Source organism: Nicotiana tomentosiformis, chromosome 10 (genome assembly GCF_000390325.3).
Source record: "Nicotiana tomentosiformis chromosome 10, ASM39032v3, whole genome shotgun sequence".
Classification (NCBI taxonomy): domain Eukaryota; kingdom Viridiplantae; phylum Streptophyta; class Magnoliopsida; order Solanales; family Solanaceae; genus Nicotiana; species Nicotiana tomentosiformis.
This window is the reverse complement of record NC_090821.1, coordinates 604687-623782: the sequence shown is the minus strand read 5'-3', so window position 1 is coordinate 623782 and position 19096 is coordinate 604687. Positions and strand designations below refer to the sequence as shown.

The 19096-nt window shown below is 39.7% G+C and overlaps 1 pseudogene; it reads right to left on the bottom strand.

Annotated features, from left to right (window-relative positions):
- Positions 1-6835: 6835 nt before the first annotated feature.
- LOC104104171 (peroxidase 22.3-like) lies at positions 6836-9188 on the bottom strand (annotated as a pseudogene).
- Positions 9189-19096: the final 9908 nt, after the last annotated feature.

Below are 19096 nucleotides of genomic sequence, written 5' to 3'. Positions count from 1 at the left end.
CAACTTGGTGAAGAAGTTTATGGAGTGTCCTAACCTCCAAGCTTTAGCATAAACTACGTCTTCTTGCAATTTGGAGAAGCATTTTATGGAGCATTCTATCCTCCAAGCATTGGAGTAGAACAAGCTCTTCTTTCATATTGGAGAAGAAGTGCATAAAATATTCTTTTCGATACTCGATGAAATGATACATATAGTGCTCCATCTTTCTAAATTTGGAGGAGAGCATTATCAGATTCTCTTTGTCATCATGATAAAGTTGATTCTTTTTTAAAATTTATGTGACTGAACTTAGAACAAAATTCTAAGTTACCTACGTACCTCCGCAAAGAGGATCAAGTCATTACATAGTTCAAAAGAATTACATGTATGTTTTTTGTATACAACTTATACTCGTGCAGACAATGAGTATAGCAACTCGAAGACTTTGCTCAAATTTGAATAGTTTTACATCTTGAAGACTTGCTTAATCTGAAGAGCTTTGCATCTCAAAGTCTTTGCTCGAATTTGAAGCGCTATGCAACTTGAAGACTTTGCTCGAATTTGAAGAGCTTTACATCTTGAAGACTTTGCTCGAATTTGAAGAGCTATGCATCTTGAAGACTTTGCTCCATTTGAAGAGCTTTGCAACTTGAAGACTTTGCTCGAATTTGAAGAACTTTACATCTTGAAAACATTGCTCGAATTTGAAGAGCTTTGCATCTTGAAGACTTTGCTCCATTTGAAGAGCTTCGCAACTTGAAGTATTTTCTCTAATTTGAAGAGCTTTGAAAGTTGGAGATTTGGCTTGACTTTGGAGATCTTTTCAACTTGAAGACTTAGCTCAAATTTAGCGAGCTCTGCAAGTTGAAGATTTCGCTTGAATTTGAGGATTTTTGTGACACACAGTTTAAACTCGTGTATCAAGGAGCATCATAATTTGCAGTTTAGGCTCGTGCATTGAGTAGTGCTTTGACATGCAGTTTAAGCTCATGCGACAAGGAACATCATGACTTGCAGTTTAGGCTAATGCATCAAAGACCGTCATGACTTGCAATTTAGGCTCATGCATCAAGGAGCATCATCACTTGCAGTTTAGGCTCATGCGTCAAGGAGCGTCATGACTTGTAGTTTAGGCTCATGCATCAAAGAGCGTCGTAACATGCATGGGCTCTTCAGTTTCATCTTCGGATGAATACTTGCCCCCATTCTCAGCATTGTCTGCTTCTATTTCATAATGAGGCTCAAAGACAAGAAATATTTGGTCTACACTTGTAGACATACTCAAATCCATATCATGTGCACGGGTGGCCAACTCTTCAAATATTTTAGGATTTATTCCTTGCAAGATGTAGCGAAGGGCCCAACACATACCTTGGATGCATATTTCGTTGCCAGAAGTTTCGCTAAGACGGTCTTTGTAGTTGAGACTTAAACTCCTTCAGTGATTGATGAATTCAATAACTGGCTCCTCCTTTTGTTGGCGGGCATTTGAAAGTTCAATAATGCTCATAATGCACCTCGTGCTATAGAAGCGATTGAGGAATGTTTGCTCGAGTTGCCCCCAACTATCAATGAAACCAGGTTCAAAATGTGTGTACCAATCGAAAGTATTTCCTTTGAGAGATCGAACAAACTGTTTGACAAGGTGATCATCATAAGTTCCAGCATCATTGCATGTCTCGACAAAGTGTTCAATATGTTGCTTTGGATTCCCTTTGCCATCGAATTATTAAAGCTTAGGAGGTTGATATCCGCTTGGTATCTTCAAGTTATCAATCCTTTGTGTGTATGGCTTTGAGTATGTAAGGAAAGTTTTACGCGAAGATAAAATTTTATCTTTGATGGCCCCTATGATGAAGTCCTTCAATTGCTCAACATGAATCTGTCCATCAGAAGAGACTTGGAGCTCTTTGGTCATTGTTGCTAGCTTTGCAGAGGACTCTCCTTTTTGTTGAATTTCTGGAAGCTTCATAGGTACTTGGGTTGATTCTTCCTCCGCCATACTCTCCACAGTATTCATCAACTTGGAAAGTTTATCATCTTGATATTTCATGTACGTTTTTAGGTCTCCAACTGCTTTTGTCAAATTTTCAAGTTGTTCTTCTATGGTAGAAGTTTCAATCATCATCATTTGCAGGACCACCGGAGAGGACGAAGAATGGTATGGATGATCACTTTGATAGAGATCATATTGTTGAGTGACACGAGGAGAGATTGGAGAAAGTTCGTTGCTCAAGACATCATCGTCTTTTTTGCTTGAAGGAATTGTGGGACTGGCGATGACATTCTTTTGAAAGGCTGAATTGCGCCAAAGTTCGTTCGACCACCTCAGCGATGTTGCTCCATTCTTCTAGAATGCATGAAGATGATCCTATTTCTTTTGGAGAAGATGAACCAAAAACATGAGTTGTGGACGGCACTTCAAGCACTTGTTGTCCTATTATTTCGGCTTTTCTTCTTTTGATTTGGCTAACAATCTCAATGGCAACGTCCAATTCGCTTTTGGAGTCAGATATATGGTTGATTTTCATTGAAGTCATCTGGGTGTTCTTGAACATCTAAGTGAAGAGATGAGAAGTAGAGATCGTCTCACTGGGCGTGCCAAAATTTGTACCAACTAAATTTCGTTCCTGAAAAATAATAATCAAGACAAGAAATATAGCGACAAATATTATATTCAATTTCAAGTGATGGGGTTACAATCTCTAGAATATCTCGAATCTAAAAAGATGTGGTCCTTTGATTCTTCTCTTCACGAATGGTGGTTCAAGAGCTTGAGAGCTTGATCTTGAACTTGACGGATTTCAAATTTGCGGTGCATCACGAATAACTTGAAGCTCGTCACAAACTAGGATTTCTTGTTGGGTTAACACGAACGGAATATTTGAAGCTGCCAGCTTATGATTTGAGTTCGCCTTTGGAATTTGACCACATACGACGATTGCAGATATGGATGGAGACCTCGATGCTATTCTTCAGATCTTCTTTAGCCTTTTCTTTTGCTTACTTTCTTGTTCTTCTAGCCTTCTGAATTCTGGGGTCCCCTTTAGCCTTCCCCTTTGAATTCATTATATAGGTATGAGTGGAGTAGCCTCCAAGGAAACCCTAGTGGCCATTGGGTTTGAGGCCCATGGGCAGACCCATTTGATAAAAGAATGGGCTTGTGCAATTGTATTGGACTTTTATTTAAATTAATTTGATTAGATTTAAATAATTAACACAATTATATTAGTCCATCATATTTATTTGGACTAATATATATATTTTATTTGAGATAAAATCCAAGATTCTTGTAAATTTAAATTTAATAAAATTTAACTGTCTACAACAGGGTTCTACGGTGGCAAGGTCTTGGGGATTGGTAAGGAATATGAAGGTCTTTACATATTGAAAGAATGTGCAAAGGTAGCAAGAATAACAATGTGTACTGTTAAAAGGAGGAAAGCACCAAGCTATGGCATCTCAGATTAGGACATGCCTCTATGAAATCTATAAAACATATAGATTCACTACAAAATGATGTTAGTGGAAAGGAATTGGAAAACTGCATTGTTTGTCCTTTATCCAAACAATGTAGATTACAGTTTCCAACTAGCACTGCTAAGTCTACCAGTATATTTCATCTCATTTACTTAGATGTATGTGGACCTTATAAGACTCCAACCTATGATAGAAAATAATACTATTGTTGATGACTTTAGTAGGTACACTTGGGTCTGCTTGATAGAATCAAAGTGTGAAGTCTATGTTGTTCTGAAGAATTTTATTTATGTAACAAAAACTCAGTTTCATGCGAATATCAAGATTCTAAGGAATGACAATGGTACAGAGATTTTCAATTCCAGATGTAATGAATTATTGTCTTCATTTAATAGTATTGATCAAGGCAGTTGCTCATACACACCTCAACAGAAGAGGACTGTAGAGAGAAAACACATACACATTTTGGAGGTAGCTAGGGCCTTGATATTTCAGAGTGGCATACCTATTAAGTTTTGGGGTGAGTGTGTTAGAACAACAAACTACTTGATCAATAGGCTGCCTACACAGGTCCTAGAAGGAAAGACTCCCTATGCTATGTTGTGTGGGAAAATAGCAAACATATATCATTTGAGGGTGTATGGATGTCAATGTTATGCTATCATACAGCCCAAGAGGGACAAATTTGCAGCTCGAGCATCAAGGGTAGTATTTATTGGGTATTCTGAAACACAGAAGGGTTTCACATTATATGATATAGAAATAAAAACTCTCTTTGTCAGTAGAGATGTCAAGTTCATGAGTATATATTTCCCTTCCAACATGATTCTCTTGATGACAAGAAACTTTTTCTATAACTCTTAGAGAATGCTCAACGCCAAAGCCATCATCCACTCCAATTCATACTGAGCAAAGTCCACCAACATCTCCTACCATTGCACCAGAACCTTATGAATCTCATCCCAATTCCCCTCAATATTGTTTAGCAGATATCAACACAACCTCTGTAGAAGAGTGTTCTAGTTCAGACAATACAGAGATCACTGATCCTTCACTACCTCAACATATTGATACAACTGATTCTTCATCTATTCTACCATTATTCTTGCCCTCCTCTCAGCTACCTTCCCCACCGGTAGTGATTGCTTCTAGACCACACAGACATACATGACCTCCAATTTGGCTAAACGACTACATCACTGCAGCCTGCCTGCCAGGAAAGAGCAAATATCCTATCTCCAATCATGTTACTTATGATCACTTGTCTCCAATATATCAGTTCTACTTAAAGGTTTTCTCAGTAGACATTGAACCAAATACCTACAAGGAGGCTGCAACTGATCAGAATTGGGTTCATGCAATGGAACAGAAAATCAAAGCTCTTGAAGATAACCACTCCTGGGATATAGTGGATCTGCCTGCAAACAAATTGGCTATAGGCTTTAAATGGGTCTATAAAGTTAATCATAAAACTAATGGTGAGATAGACAGGTATAAAACAAGGTTAGTGGATAAAGGTTATACTCAACAAGAGGGGATTAACTACCATGAAACCTTCTCACTTGTGGCAAAAATGGTGACAACAAAGACAATCATTGGTGTTGCATCATCCAAAGGTTGGCCTCTGTTCCAAATGGATGTCGATAATGCATTTCTCCAATGTGATATGTTTGAGAAAGTCTATATGTAGATTCCCCATAGATTTAATAGCTAGAGGGAGTCCAAAGTATATAGGCTGCTAAAATCCTTATATAGCTTGAAACAAACCCAAGATAATGTAATATCAAGTTGACAGATGCACTTCTTCAAGTTGGTTTTATGCAAAGCAGCTATGATCACTCCTTATTCACAAAGAAGACCAACAAAGACATTGTAGTTATCTTGGTGTATGTAGATGATCTTCTATTAATAGAAATTAGTAACAGTCTCATTGAAGAGGCAAATGCAACATTACACAAGAACTTCAAAATGAAGGATCTAGGTAAGCTCAAATACTTCTTAGGAATTGAGATGATAAGGTCAGATAAAGGCATTCTCCTCAACCAAAGAAAGTATGTATTGGAGCTAATTTCAGAGGTTGGTTTGAGTGGCTGCAAGCCAGTCTCAACACCTATGGAGCAAAACCACAAACTCACCACTATTGATTATGATAAGCATGTTGGTAATACTGTAGATGATCTACTGGAAGATGTCTGTAGCTATCAAAAACTGATTGGTAAGCTAATATATCTAACAATTACAAGGCCATACATATGCTTTGCAGTCCAAGTGCTAAGCCAGTTTATGCAGTCTCTTAAGGAGTCCCATATGGAAGCAGCATTAAGAGTGGTCAGATACATCAAAGGAAGCCCTGGACTAGGGATCCTCTTGAGCAGTAGACAAACTAATACTCTCACAGTATACTGTGATTCAGACTGGGCAGCATGCCCAAATACAAGAAGGTCTGTCACAGGTTATGTGGTTAAATTGGGAGACTCATTGCTATCTTGGAAGTCAAAGAAACAACAAATATGGATGACGGGCTTACTAAAGGAGCGAGGCAACAATGTAGAAGAACATGTACACCTACATTATGACAGCAAAATAGCTTTACCAAATATATAGAGATAGATTGCCATTTTGTTAGAGAAAAAATCAAGTAGGGGTTGATCAAGTAGAGTATATACCCACAAAATAGCAACTTGCAGACCTAATGACTAAAGGACTAGGAACAACTCAACATGAGTTGTTGCTCTCCAAGCTAGGAGTGTTGAATGTTTTTCACTCTCCAGCTTAAGGGGAATGCTAACATAGCTAGAAGAACAACTCAGTTAATGAGTGAGGGGTCAATGTGTAATTAGATAAAACTAGAAGGAGTTAGAAAATAGAAGTTTGTTAGAAAGGTAGTTAGAGCGCTGGATTCTCTATATAACAGTGTACCCTTGAATCAGTTGGAATAATGAAAAGTGATCTCCTCTCATAATTCTTCTCTCTCTCTCAATTGTTCTAAGCTACTAAATCTGTGTGAGCTGATCTGCATGTCATACTAAGGAACCTCCATTGTTGACTGATTCTCACCTCTGTTCAGCCCAATTTAACAATAGCCATGGTCCATTCAGGTTTAAGTTATGATAGTTCGCTAGGAAAAACTTATGTAATCAACTCTAAAATCTATTACATCAAAGGAAAAAAGGTACCCGTTCATTTAAAAAAATCTTCGATCTACTCAGCAATTAAAACATCAAGATCCAGTTTCTCGCTAATTAACAAATTACCACACAACTCTACAGAGTCTATCCATTCACAATTAACTCATTTTACTATAAAGAACAGAGGCTCTTCGAATGAGTAAAGATCAAATTACACTTCAAAACAATAAAATTCTTGAAATGCTTGATTCACTAACATCATTAATTACTACCTCTTAGTTCACCTTCCCGCAGTTTACGCGAATTTGACCTTGATTCCATATCAATGGCTTAATATTTCCCATCTTAATCATAGACTCAGCAAAATCTTTAGAGAAAGTCCCAAGGTTAGTACTAAATATTTGAACAAGATTATCAGTTTGTCCTCCACTAAACAGTGCTTGATCAGAGTGCAAAAGCCCTTTCTTGGACAACAAGTTACTAAAGTATTCCGAATCAAAAAGAACTGGTGTTGGATCAAGGGAAGCAAGGTTGGAATCACCTCCACTACGTGGACAATCGGCTTGGCGTTGACTTGCAAAAGTGGAGTCAATGTTGTTAGTCTCGTTATAGATGCGATCTCTGAAGGTGAAACATTGCGCAAACCCTAGTGTGTGGCCACCGGAGAGCGCGACGAGATCTTTCTCATCCAAACCTTGGTTCTTGAAGTTGTTGATAAGTGCAGGTAAGTCCAAGAATGGAGATGGGATGTGGTTGTTGGCCGTGGTTCTATTCGCTGTAGGGGAGTCCCTTCTTCCCAATTGCACTTCCCATGTTGGTCCACCTAGCGATTGATCATGAAATTAAAAACCATCTACTCACTCCGTTCCAATTCATGTGAACCTGTTTAACTAGGTACGGAGTTTAAGAAAAAATAATAATTTTTGGAATTTGTGGTCCTAAATAAGTCAAAAAGGGGTCTAGAGTATTTGTGTGGTTATAAAAGCTTCTCATTAAGGGTAAAATTGGAAATTTAAGCTAAAGTATTTTCAAATTTAGAAAGGTGTCATTCTTTTTGGAACGGACTAAAAATGAAATAGGTTCGTACCATTTAAGTCGCTAATTTAGCTGTTAAGGTTTCATTAGTAGAGCATACTATTAAGCATTTATATATATCAGAATTAGCGTTTTAAGACTTGTTAGACAATTATAGGACACCCTCCATTTCAATTTATGTGGCATTATGTCTTTTAAATTTTAAAGTTGTTAATTATTGTGACTTCTAATCTTTTTAACGTAATTTTTGAATATATAATTTTTTTTAAAGAAACTTAATGATCCGCATTCATGCAAAGTCTGGGGATGGGCTGCACCCCAAGGGGTGTGATGCAGGCAACCTACCCTGATGTAAGCATCAATGACTGATTCCACGGCTTGTTAGACAACTGTTGCTCTAAGGTTCCCCTTTCTCTATATCAAAATTCATCGTCAGAATTTAAAAAGTTTGACTTTCGTAAACGAATGGCGCCACATAAATTGGGACAAAGTACTAGGAGTATAATTAACTTGAACAAATATAGTATTTAAGTCTAACATTAACCATGGAAAATGCCATAGTAAAGGAAAAAAAGTTGACGAGAGGGAAAAGTGAACTAGAGCTGTTATAGAACAGGAGGGAGTGATACGCACTGCAACTACAGAGTCACGAGCTGCAACTGCCACAATGTCCGCACAAGATACAATAGGATGTCCGCAAGCTTTATCAACCTCCGACTTGATTTGGTCAATCACTTCAAATCCTCTAATAGAATTGTTATTAGCTCTAGCAGTCTTTTCACTGTCAATAGTCTCCGTTTGATCAAGAAGAATTGAAGCATCACATCCCTTCATTTACAAGAAACTTTAGTAACATATCAAGCAACCTAAAGGAAGAGCTCCACTCTCTATATACATAGAAAAAAGCCGGTTTAATTAATAAAACCAGGGTCAGCAAAAGACTATACATATATAGAAGACACAGTATGTAAATATGATCTTCAATCCTCTCTTTCCATATCATAAAATACTTAAATAATACTTTTCGAGATTCAAACTAAGTGAACTTTGACCTATATTTTATAATATTTCTTTCATCATATTGACATGCACGAGAAGAATTGCATGTTATAATATTTTTGTATAGTTTTTGAATATTTAAATTTTAATTTTAAAATATTGAGTTGATCTAATCAAATTTAGCTTCAAAGATTTGCCAAACTAACTTTTGAGAAGTAAAAAGTGTCACATAAATTGGGACGTAAAAGTAATTTAATTAAGAGCCTTTTTTTTAAAGTTGGAAGAATTGACGCAAGAGTGAAAAGAGAAGTATCTCACTTGAACGAAACAATGATGAAAATGTAGACGTAGCAGAGAGGCGCCCATTCGCCTCTTGCTTGACTGCATCCTCAACAACCCGTTTTATGGTTGGCAAAGCTTCGGGACAAACAAAATCGTAGAAATAAGGTGAAAGAAAATTCGAAAATGCCATGCTTGTTTGAGAAAACATGACTAAAACATGAAGAAAAATAAAGCTATTCGTAGCCATTTCTATTGCTATAGTTTATGAAGTTACTAGTACACTTCTATGTGACAAAGAGAGTAAAATGTGACTGTATTTATAGGTAGGAGAAATGTTGACTATGGCAACACGACAATTGTTCTAGGTTTAGCAACTCTCACTATAATAAGCACAGGACATTGACTATCTCTAACAATTCAGTCTTTTTTAATACTATGGACCTCAGAATCAATCCATGCACGAAATTTTGGTAATTCACAAAATATTGCTACCTCCTCTTTGTAGCACTATTTATTATTTGGAGAGTCAAATAATTTTTCGTTGATCGTAACTTTTTTATATGTCTTTTAAATATTTTGAATTGTTAGATATTGCGACTATAGTATTTTTTATATAGCTTTTAAATATATGAATTTTATTTCAAAAACTTGAAAATTTATGTCTGAATTTGCACCGAAATTAGATATTTTCATCCTTGTGTTGTAATGATGTCAGATAAAGTGGGGATAACGGGGGTACTATTTAGTTTTCGTCTTGAGTGTGTGTGTGTTTGTGTGTGTTTTGTTGTCAACATAGGTAGTTATAGGGATTATGTTAGAAGAAAAAACAAAAATTACCCTCTCCTGACTTTTATTTTAAGAGCTTTATTACTTGTTGATACTGTAATGATGGAACTAATGATTAAGATAGAGCCGACAAAGAATTAAAAATCGAAAAATAATAGTATAACCTTTTTTTCCAACAATATGACCAAAAGGTTTACTTTACAAGAGTGGTTTCATTCGTATGATATTCTATGAGGGAGGGGGTAATCATGGATAATATTGTAACTAACAACTTCAAATTGACAACCCAAAAAAATGACTAATAATTGGTAAAAATATATACAAAAAAAAAGAACTAAACGTGGACTATATATAGAGAAAACACGTATCCTCTGAGTATTTATTTATACTTAAATGTCAACGCTAAGAACATGCAAATAAAGTAATTTTAAGGAGGGTTAGCGATTGGTTAAGATGATGGTGAAGGTCTTAATAATTAGTTCCTCAAGTAATAGAGTGATTACTTGCCACAGTTCTAAAAAGAATTTCCTTTCTCAAAAGAAAGAAAGCGACAAAAATTAGCTAGAAATCAAGCGAAGGCAAACCCCAACAACATCTACTGTAACATACGAAAAAATGTTAGAAATTATAAGTGCATGCAGGTAATTCAAAATGAAACTATTGACTAAAGGCCAAATTGACTAAATTATCCGGTACCGAATTAGTATTTGTCTAGATATGAGCAATACCGACCACTTAGCTCCTAGTCAAGTGTTGTTGGCCGCACCCTAAAGGTGTGATGTAGATCAGCGGCGGATCTAGGATTTTTAGAATGTGTATGTATCACTAAATTAATGAAAGGAGAAAAGGAAGTATTAAGTGAGAATTGATACATGTTCCTTTGTGTAAATAACTCAGTATTCAACCAAGTACATCATTCAGCCTTTGTGGAGCATGAGTACCAACTGTAACGACTCGTCCAATTATTTTAAGTATTTTAGCCCCGATCCCCTATTTATTGCCTCCTCTATGTTATATTGTGGTTACACGACTTGACGGGGGTGTTTGACTTTGGCTTCAGGTGAGTTTCGGAGTGAAATGGAACACATAGTCCCTAAATTGGAGGTTTAAGTTGAAAGAGTTTACTGTAGTTTGACTTTGGTGTAGACGACTCTAGAATAAAGTTTTGACGGTTTCAATTGCTCTGTATGGTGATTTTAGACTTAAAAGCGTGTTCGGATGTTGGTTTGGAGGTCCGTAGGTCGCTTCGGTATGAATTGGCGAAAGTTAAAATGTTGAAGGTTTGGAAGGTTGGAAAATTTGACTGGGAGTTGACTTTATTGATGTCAGGGTCAAATTTTGATTTCGAAAGTTTGAATAGGTCTGTCATGTCATTTATAACTTATGTGCCAAATTTGAAGTCAATCAGAGTTATTTTGGTATGAATCGGCATTAGTTTTGAAATTCGGAAGTTCATAAGTTCATTAGGCTTGATGTCACGACCCCAATATTCCTCTGTAGGATGTCATGACAGCACCTAATCTATAAGACTAAGTAAGCCTAACAAACATGCGAAATAACTGAAATGATAATTTAAATATCAAAAATATCAACAATTATATGAAATAAAATCGGCAACTCAGCATGTACATTTCTCAAAACCCGATGAAAATATAAGTAATAAGCTCTAGATATAGTACTGAACACTCTTATACATTACTGTCTATAAAGATGTAAAGAAATAAGAAAAGAATACGGTAGAAGGAGACTCCGAGGCCTGGGGATGCGGGAAGGTGTACCTTGAAGTCTCCAAATAAAGCAACTTAACACGCTATTACCGAGGCTGATAGAATGTACCTGGATCTGTATAAAACATGTGCAGAAGCGTAGTATGAGTACACCATAACGGTACCCAGTAAGTGCCAAGCCTAACCTCGGTAGAATAGTGACGAGGTCAGGTCGACGCCCTACTAGAGATAATAAGAAGCAAGACAGAAAATATAATGATATACTGAAATAACAGGAAAGGGAAACAATAAAGAAATTATAGAAAGTAAAATCACGGAAATCAATGAAGCTAATAAAATCACGAAAGGAAAACAAAGATTTTACATGTTAAGGAAACAACACCCAAACAATATAGCAACTAGAGAAGATTAACTGGGGCATTCCCGAGGTACCGCCTCGTAATCCCAAATCATAAAAATAAATCACAGTATTTCCTTATATCATCGCGAGAGCCTTTACATTTAGTTTTGAAAATTATTTACCCGAAATAGCACCCCGCGTTTTAGCCCACCTTATCATACCACATGGCTTCTAGTAGTTTCCCTACTAGCCATGCGTATCAAGCCCACCTTATCTCACCGCATGCGTTTCAACACCCAGACCTTATACCACCGCATGCGTATCAATAATCACAGTGGCACGACAGAAACCTTGTTCAAATAGTAACAACCGCACGACAGAAATCTCGTGAAAACAATAACAACAACAGGGTAGAAACCTCATGCACACAACCAAACAATCACCTCAACAATAACACGGAAGCCAAAACGTAACAACAAAATAAAATGACACTACACAACTTACACCTTGCCTCAATAGAAACCACAGCCCTTGCAACTTAACACCAAGATATTTCAAGGATAGCAAATTTCAAGTAAGGAATTTTCATAGTTAAATAATGAATACGGAATTAAAAAAGCAAGTAATTCAACTAAACATGTAGTACAAGTTGCAAATAGGAGATAAGACAAGTAGACATGTAAAATTAGGCTAAACATGGTGACTATAACATGCTAAAGTGATTCAATTAAGGCATGAAAAAATGAAACTACATAGCTAAAAGTGGAATCTCAATATTTAGCCCGTGTACGCACTCGCCACGTTGAGTACACGACCTTCAGATATAAAATATTATCACAACAGTACCAAATCCTAAGGAAAATTTCTCCCACACAAGGTTAAACAAGTTACTTACCTCAAACCACGCTAAATCAATCAACTAGAAGGCCTTTCTCTCGATTTTCCGACTCCGAACTACTCGAATTTAGCCAAAATAATTACATACTATAAATATAACTATAGGAAACTAATTTAAATAATGAAATCATGATCTTAGCAAAGAATTAGAAAATCGCCCCAAAAAGTCATCTCGGGCCCGCGTCTCGGAACTCGAGCAAACTTTTAAAATTCGAACACCCATTCGATATCGAGTCTAACTATACAAGAATTACTCAAATCCGACCTCAATTCTTCTTTCAAAACTCAAAAGCTTAGTCTAAGAACTTCTACATTGTTTCCCAAATTTTTCACCCCAAATCTGTAATTACATGATGAAATCAATGATGATTAGTGGAATTTAATCAAAAATGAGTTAAGAACTCTTACCCCAACAATCCCTCTGAAAATCCCTCGAAGATTTTTCCTTAAACCGAGCTTTCAAAGTCAAAATTGTGAAATAAGAAAATAAACCCTCATTTTGAAATTTAAGTATGCTGCCCAGTTATTTACACTACGCGATCGCGGAAATTCCTACGCGATCGCGAAGAACAAAAATACCAATAGATCAAAAACCTACTATGCGAATGCGGAAGATTGCACGCGAATGCGATGAGAAACGTTCCAAGCTTACGTGATCGCGTGAACTAAAACGCGACCGCATAGAGTAGTGCACTCACCTCCCAGACCTCCCCTTCCTTCATTGTGAACGCGGCACCACCCACGCGTTCGCGATGCACTGACCTACCCAGCCTCGCGATCGCACAAGCCATATCGCGATCATATAGCACCAAACCACGCCTGCCAAATCTTAGAGCTTTGCGATAGCGACTCCTCTTTCGCGATTGCATAAGAGAAAACCAGAACAAGGAGAACCAAAATTTCTGCATATTCCAAAATGAACCGAAATGCGTCGAACATGGTCTGAATTACACCCGAGACCCCCGCGGCCTTAACCAAACATACCAACAAGTCCTAAAATATCATACGAACATGCTCGAAGCGTCAAATCACATCAAATAATGCTAAAATCACGAATCACGCATCGATTCAAGCCTAAGCACTTATGAACTTCCGAATTCCGAAACCAATGCCGGTTCATACCAAAACAACTCCGATTAACCCCAAAATTTATACACAAGTCATAATTGACATTACGGACCTATTCCAACTTCCGGAATCGAAATCTGACATCAATATAAAAAAGTCCACTCCTGGCAAACTTTTAAAAATTCCACCAATTTCCAACTACGGGCCTCCAAATCAATATCCGAACACGCTCATAAGACTAAAATCACCGTACGGAGCTATTGGAACTGTCAAAACTCCATTCTGGAGTCGTCTTCACACAAGTCAAACTACGGTCCACTCCTACGATTTAACTTTCCAGTTTAGGGACTATATATCTCATTTAACTCTGGAACTCACCCGAAACCAAAACCAAACGTCTCGACAAGTTACGTAACCACAATATAACACAGAGAAGGCAATAAATAGGTAGGATAATACACTCAAAATGACCGGATGGGTCGTTACATCCTCCACCTATTAAAACAAATATTTGTCCTCGAACGAGTATAGAGACATACCTGAAGTGGTGAAAAGATGAGGATAACGGCTATGCATATCATGCTCGGTCTCCCAAGTCACCTCCTTGACTGGCTGATCCCCTCCACTGAACCTTCACTGAAGCAATATTCTTCGACCTCAACTTCCGGGCCTATCTGTCCAAAATTACCACTGGCTCCTCAACATAAGATAGATCCTTGTCCAACTGGACTGAGCTGAAGTCTAACACATGAGACAAATTGCCATGATACTTCCAAAGCATAGAAACATGGAACACTAGATGAACTGCAACTAGACTAGGTGGTAGTGCAAGTCTGTAGGCCACCTCCCCAACCCTCTCAAGAATCTCAAAAGATCCGATATACTAGGGCTCAACTTGCCTTTCTTCCTGAACTTCATAACACCCTTCATGGGCGAAACTCGGAGCAAGACCTGCTCCCCAACCATGAATGCCACGTCACGAAGCTTCCGATCGGCATAACTCTTCTGTCTGGATTGGGTTGTACGAAGTCGATCCTGAATCAATTTAACCTTTTTCAAAGCATCCCGAACCAAGTCTGTACCCAATAGCCTAGCCTCGCCCGACTCAAACCAACCCCACTGGAGACCGATACCGTTTTCAACATAAAGCCTTATACGGGGCCATCTGAATGCTCGACTGATAATTGTTGTTGTAGGAAAACTCTGCAAGTGGCAAGAACTGATCCCAAGAACCACCAAACTCCATCACACACGCATGAAGCATATCCTCTAATATCTGAATAGTGCACTCAGACTGTCTGTCCGTCTGAGGATGAAATGTTGTACTCAACTCCACCCGCGTGTCCAACTCATATTGAACGGCCCTCTAGAACCGCAATGTAAACTGCGTACCCTAGTCAAAGATGATAGATACCAACACGCCGTGAAGGCGGACAATCTCGTGAATATAAACCTGAGCCAACTGCTCTAAAGAGTAAGTAGTCACCACTGGAATTAAATGAGTTGACTTGGTCAATCTATCCACAATCACCCAAACTGCAACGAACTTCCTCTGAGTCTGTGGGAGCCCAACAACAAAATCCATAGTGATCCGCTCCCATTTCCACTCTGGGATCTCTAACCTCTGAAGCAATCCATCTGGCCGTTGATGCTCATACTTCACCTGCTGACAGTTTAGGCACCGAGCTACATATTCCATTATGTTCTTCTTCATTCTCCTCCACTAGTAATGCTGCCTCAAGTCCTGATACATCTTCGCAGCACCTGGATGAATATAGTACCGCGAACTATGAACCTCCTGGAGAATCAACTCACGCAAACCATCTACATTGGGCATACATAGCCTGCACTGCATCCGCATACACCGTCATCTCCGATAGTGACCTCCTTGGCATCGCCGTGCCGAACTGTGTCCTTGAGTACAAGTAGATAGGGGTCGTCATACTGACACTCTCTGATACGAACATAAATAGAAAACTGAGAAACTACACAAGATAAAACTCGGCTCAGCTCAGAAACATCTATTCTAACAAACTGGTTAGCTAAGGCCTGAATATCCAAGGCTTATGGCCTCTCTGCTACCGGTAGATATGCTAAGCTGCCCAAACTCTCCGCCTTGCGACTCAAGGTATCGTCCACCATATTGGCCTTCCGGGGATGATATAAAATGGTGATATCATAGTCCTTAAGAAACTCTAACCACCTCTGCTGCTACAAGTTAAGATCCTTCTGTTTGAACAGATGTTGTAGACTTCGGTGGTCAGTGTAGACCTCACAAGGGATATCATACAAATAGTGTCGTCAGTTCTACTCATGCACCTCCAGTTGTCTAGACGCGTAGGCAATCACCCTATTATCCTGCATCAACACTGCACTAAGACCAATATGCGACATATCACAGTACACGCTATAAGACCCCGAACCCGAAGGCAACACCAACATTGGGCTATGGTCAAAGCTGTCTTGAGCTTCTGAAAGCTCTCCTCACATTCCTCGGTCTACTGAACGGAGTACCCTTCTGGGTCAATCTGGTTATAGGTGCTGCAATATATGAGAAACCCTCTACAAATCGACAGTAATTCCCCTCCAAACCTAGAAAACTATGGATCTCCATTATTGAAGACGGTCTGGGCCAACTCTACATTGCTTCAATCTTCTTCGGATCCACCTTGATCCCCTCACTCTATACTACATGACCCAAAAATGCCACCGAATCTAGCCAGAATTCGCACTTTGAAAATTTTGTATATAACTTCTTTTCTCTCAAGGTCTGAAGCAGAGTCCTCAGGTGCTGCTCATGATCCTCCCGGCTCTGGGAGTACACCAGAATGTCATCGATAAACGCAATGACAAATGAGTCAAGATATGGCTGAAATACACTGTTCATAAAGTGCATGAATGCTGCTGGGGTGTTGGTCAGTCCAAAAGATATCACAAGGAACTCGTAATATCCATACCTAGTCCTGAATGCAGTCTTCGGGAAATCTAGCTCCTGAATCTTTAACTGATGATAGCTTGAACGCAGGACGATCTTAGAGAACACTCTGGCACCCTGAAGCTGATCAAATAGGTCATCAATATGTGTCAATGGGTACTTGTTCTTCACTGTAACCTTGTTCAACTGGCGATAATCAATACACATGTGCATAGAAGCATCCTTCTTCTTTACAAACAAGATTGGAGCACCCCAAGGCGACAGACTAGGCCGAATGAAGCCATTATCAAGCAACTCTTGCAACTTCTCCTTTAACTCTTTCAATTCTGCTGGGGCCATACGATAGGTTGGAATAGAAATGGGATGAGTGCCCGGTAACAAATCAATACCAAAGTCGATATCCATGTCGGGCAGCATGCCCGGAAGATCCGGCGAAAATACATCTGGTTAATCCCTCACTACCGGAACTGACTCCACGGTAGGAGTATCAATACTGAGATCTGTCACGAAAGATAAATAAGCATTACACCCATTCTCAACCATACACTGAGCCTTTAGAAATGAGGTAACTCTGCTAGCAACATAATCTAAAGCACCTCTCCACTCTATCCGTGGTAATCCTAGCATATCCAGTGTCACGCTCTTGGCGTGACAATCGGGAATAGCATGATAGGGTGACAACCAGTCCATGCTTAAAATAATATCAAAATCTACCATACTAAGCAAGAATAGATCGGCTCTGGTCTCAAAACCACCAAGAACAACTAAACACGACCGATACACACGGTCAAAAACAATAGAATCTCCCACAGGTGTGGATGCATAGACAAGAGAACTCAAAGAATCACGAGATATACCCAAATATAGAGAAAAATAAGATGACACATAGGAATAAGTGGAGCCTAGATAAAATAAGACAGATGCATCTCTATGAAAGACCGGAACAATACCTGTGATGACTGAGTCAGATTCAACTTCCTCCGTCCTAGCAGGCATAGCATAATATCTAGCCTGGCCTCCCCCTTTAGGGCGACCTCTGCATGCCCGACCTCTACCTCTAGCTGGCTGTGCAGGTGGGGTAGCAACTGGTGCGGTGACCATAGACTGAGAAGCCTAAGGACCCGGTGGAATACGCGGAGCTGGAGTAGTTGGTGGAGGTGCATCCCTCCTGAGTCTGGGGTAATCCCTCACCATATGACGAGTGTCACCACACTAAAAAACATGCTCTCAAAGGATGTGGCTGGCTCAAGCCTGATCGGCTAGACTAACCACTGAAAGCACCCCGTGCAGGAGGTGCACTAGATAATGGTGATGCAGAATAGGGAGCCTGAGGCCTAGGAGTGGTCGGAAAATCCGGTGGAGGCTGAAAGTGCTGAATAAACAGGGCGAGTCGCATAGCCCCTACCATGACGAGCTGCAATTGGGCACGAGTACCACTATATGTGCTAGAATATCGAGACCTCTTGGCCTCCTTCTCCTTTCTCTCCTGAGTCAACATAACCTCCAATCGCCTAGCGATCCCCACTACCTCCTGGTATATGATGTCCATCTCCAACTCTCGAGCCATGCTAAATCAGATGCTGGGGTTGAGACCCTCGATAAATCGAAAGACTCGCTCTCTAACATTAGCAACCAAGGTTGGTGCATGCCTAGCCAAATCACTGAACCAGATCGCATACTCAGACACGGTCATATAACCCTGGCACAACTTCTCAAACTCTGCGTGCCATGCATCTCTGAGACTCTACGGAACATACTCCCTCAAGAACATATCTGAGAACTGAGTCCAAGTAAGTGAAGATGCCTCGGCCGGACTACCAAACTCATATGCTCGCCACCACTGATAGGCCGTTCCATTAAGCTGGAATGTAGTGAAAGCAACCCCACTAGACTCCCCAATACCCATAGTATGGAGGATACAATGGCACTCCTCAAGAAAACTCCTGTCATCCTATGACGCCAAGCCACTGAAAGTAGGAGGGTGGTACTTCTTGTACCTCTCGAGCCTGAGCTGCTCCCCCTCAGAAACTGCTGCCCTAACCTCGGGCTGAACTGGTATGACCTTTGTGACCTGCTCAACCTGAACCCGTTGTTCTGGGGTATGCTAGATGGGAGTCTGTGCTCCTCCCCCGGCCTGAGATGTGGCAGGGGTAAGTGGTATCAACCCTTCCTGAGCCAAGGTGCCGAACATGCTCAGAAACTGGGCGAGAGTCTCCTGGAGGGCTTCGGCAATAATAGGCATCTCGGGTGCCTGCCCTCTAACTGGAGCTACTGGTGGATCCTCTGTAGCAGCTCGTGCAGGTGCTCTAGTTGCACCACATGAATGTCCTAAGCCTCTACCCCGGCCCCGGCCTCTCGCGATTCTAGCAGGGGGCGCGGATGTCTGGTCATCTGATCCAGCTGTACGTGTCCTCACCATCCATGAGAGAATAGAAAGACA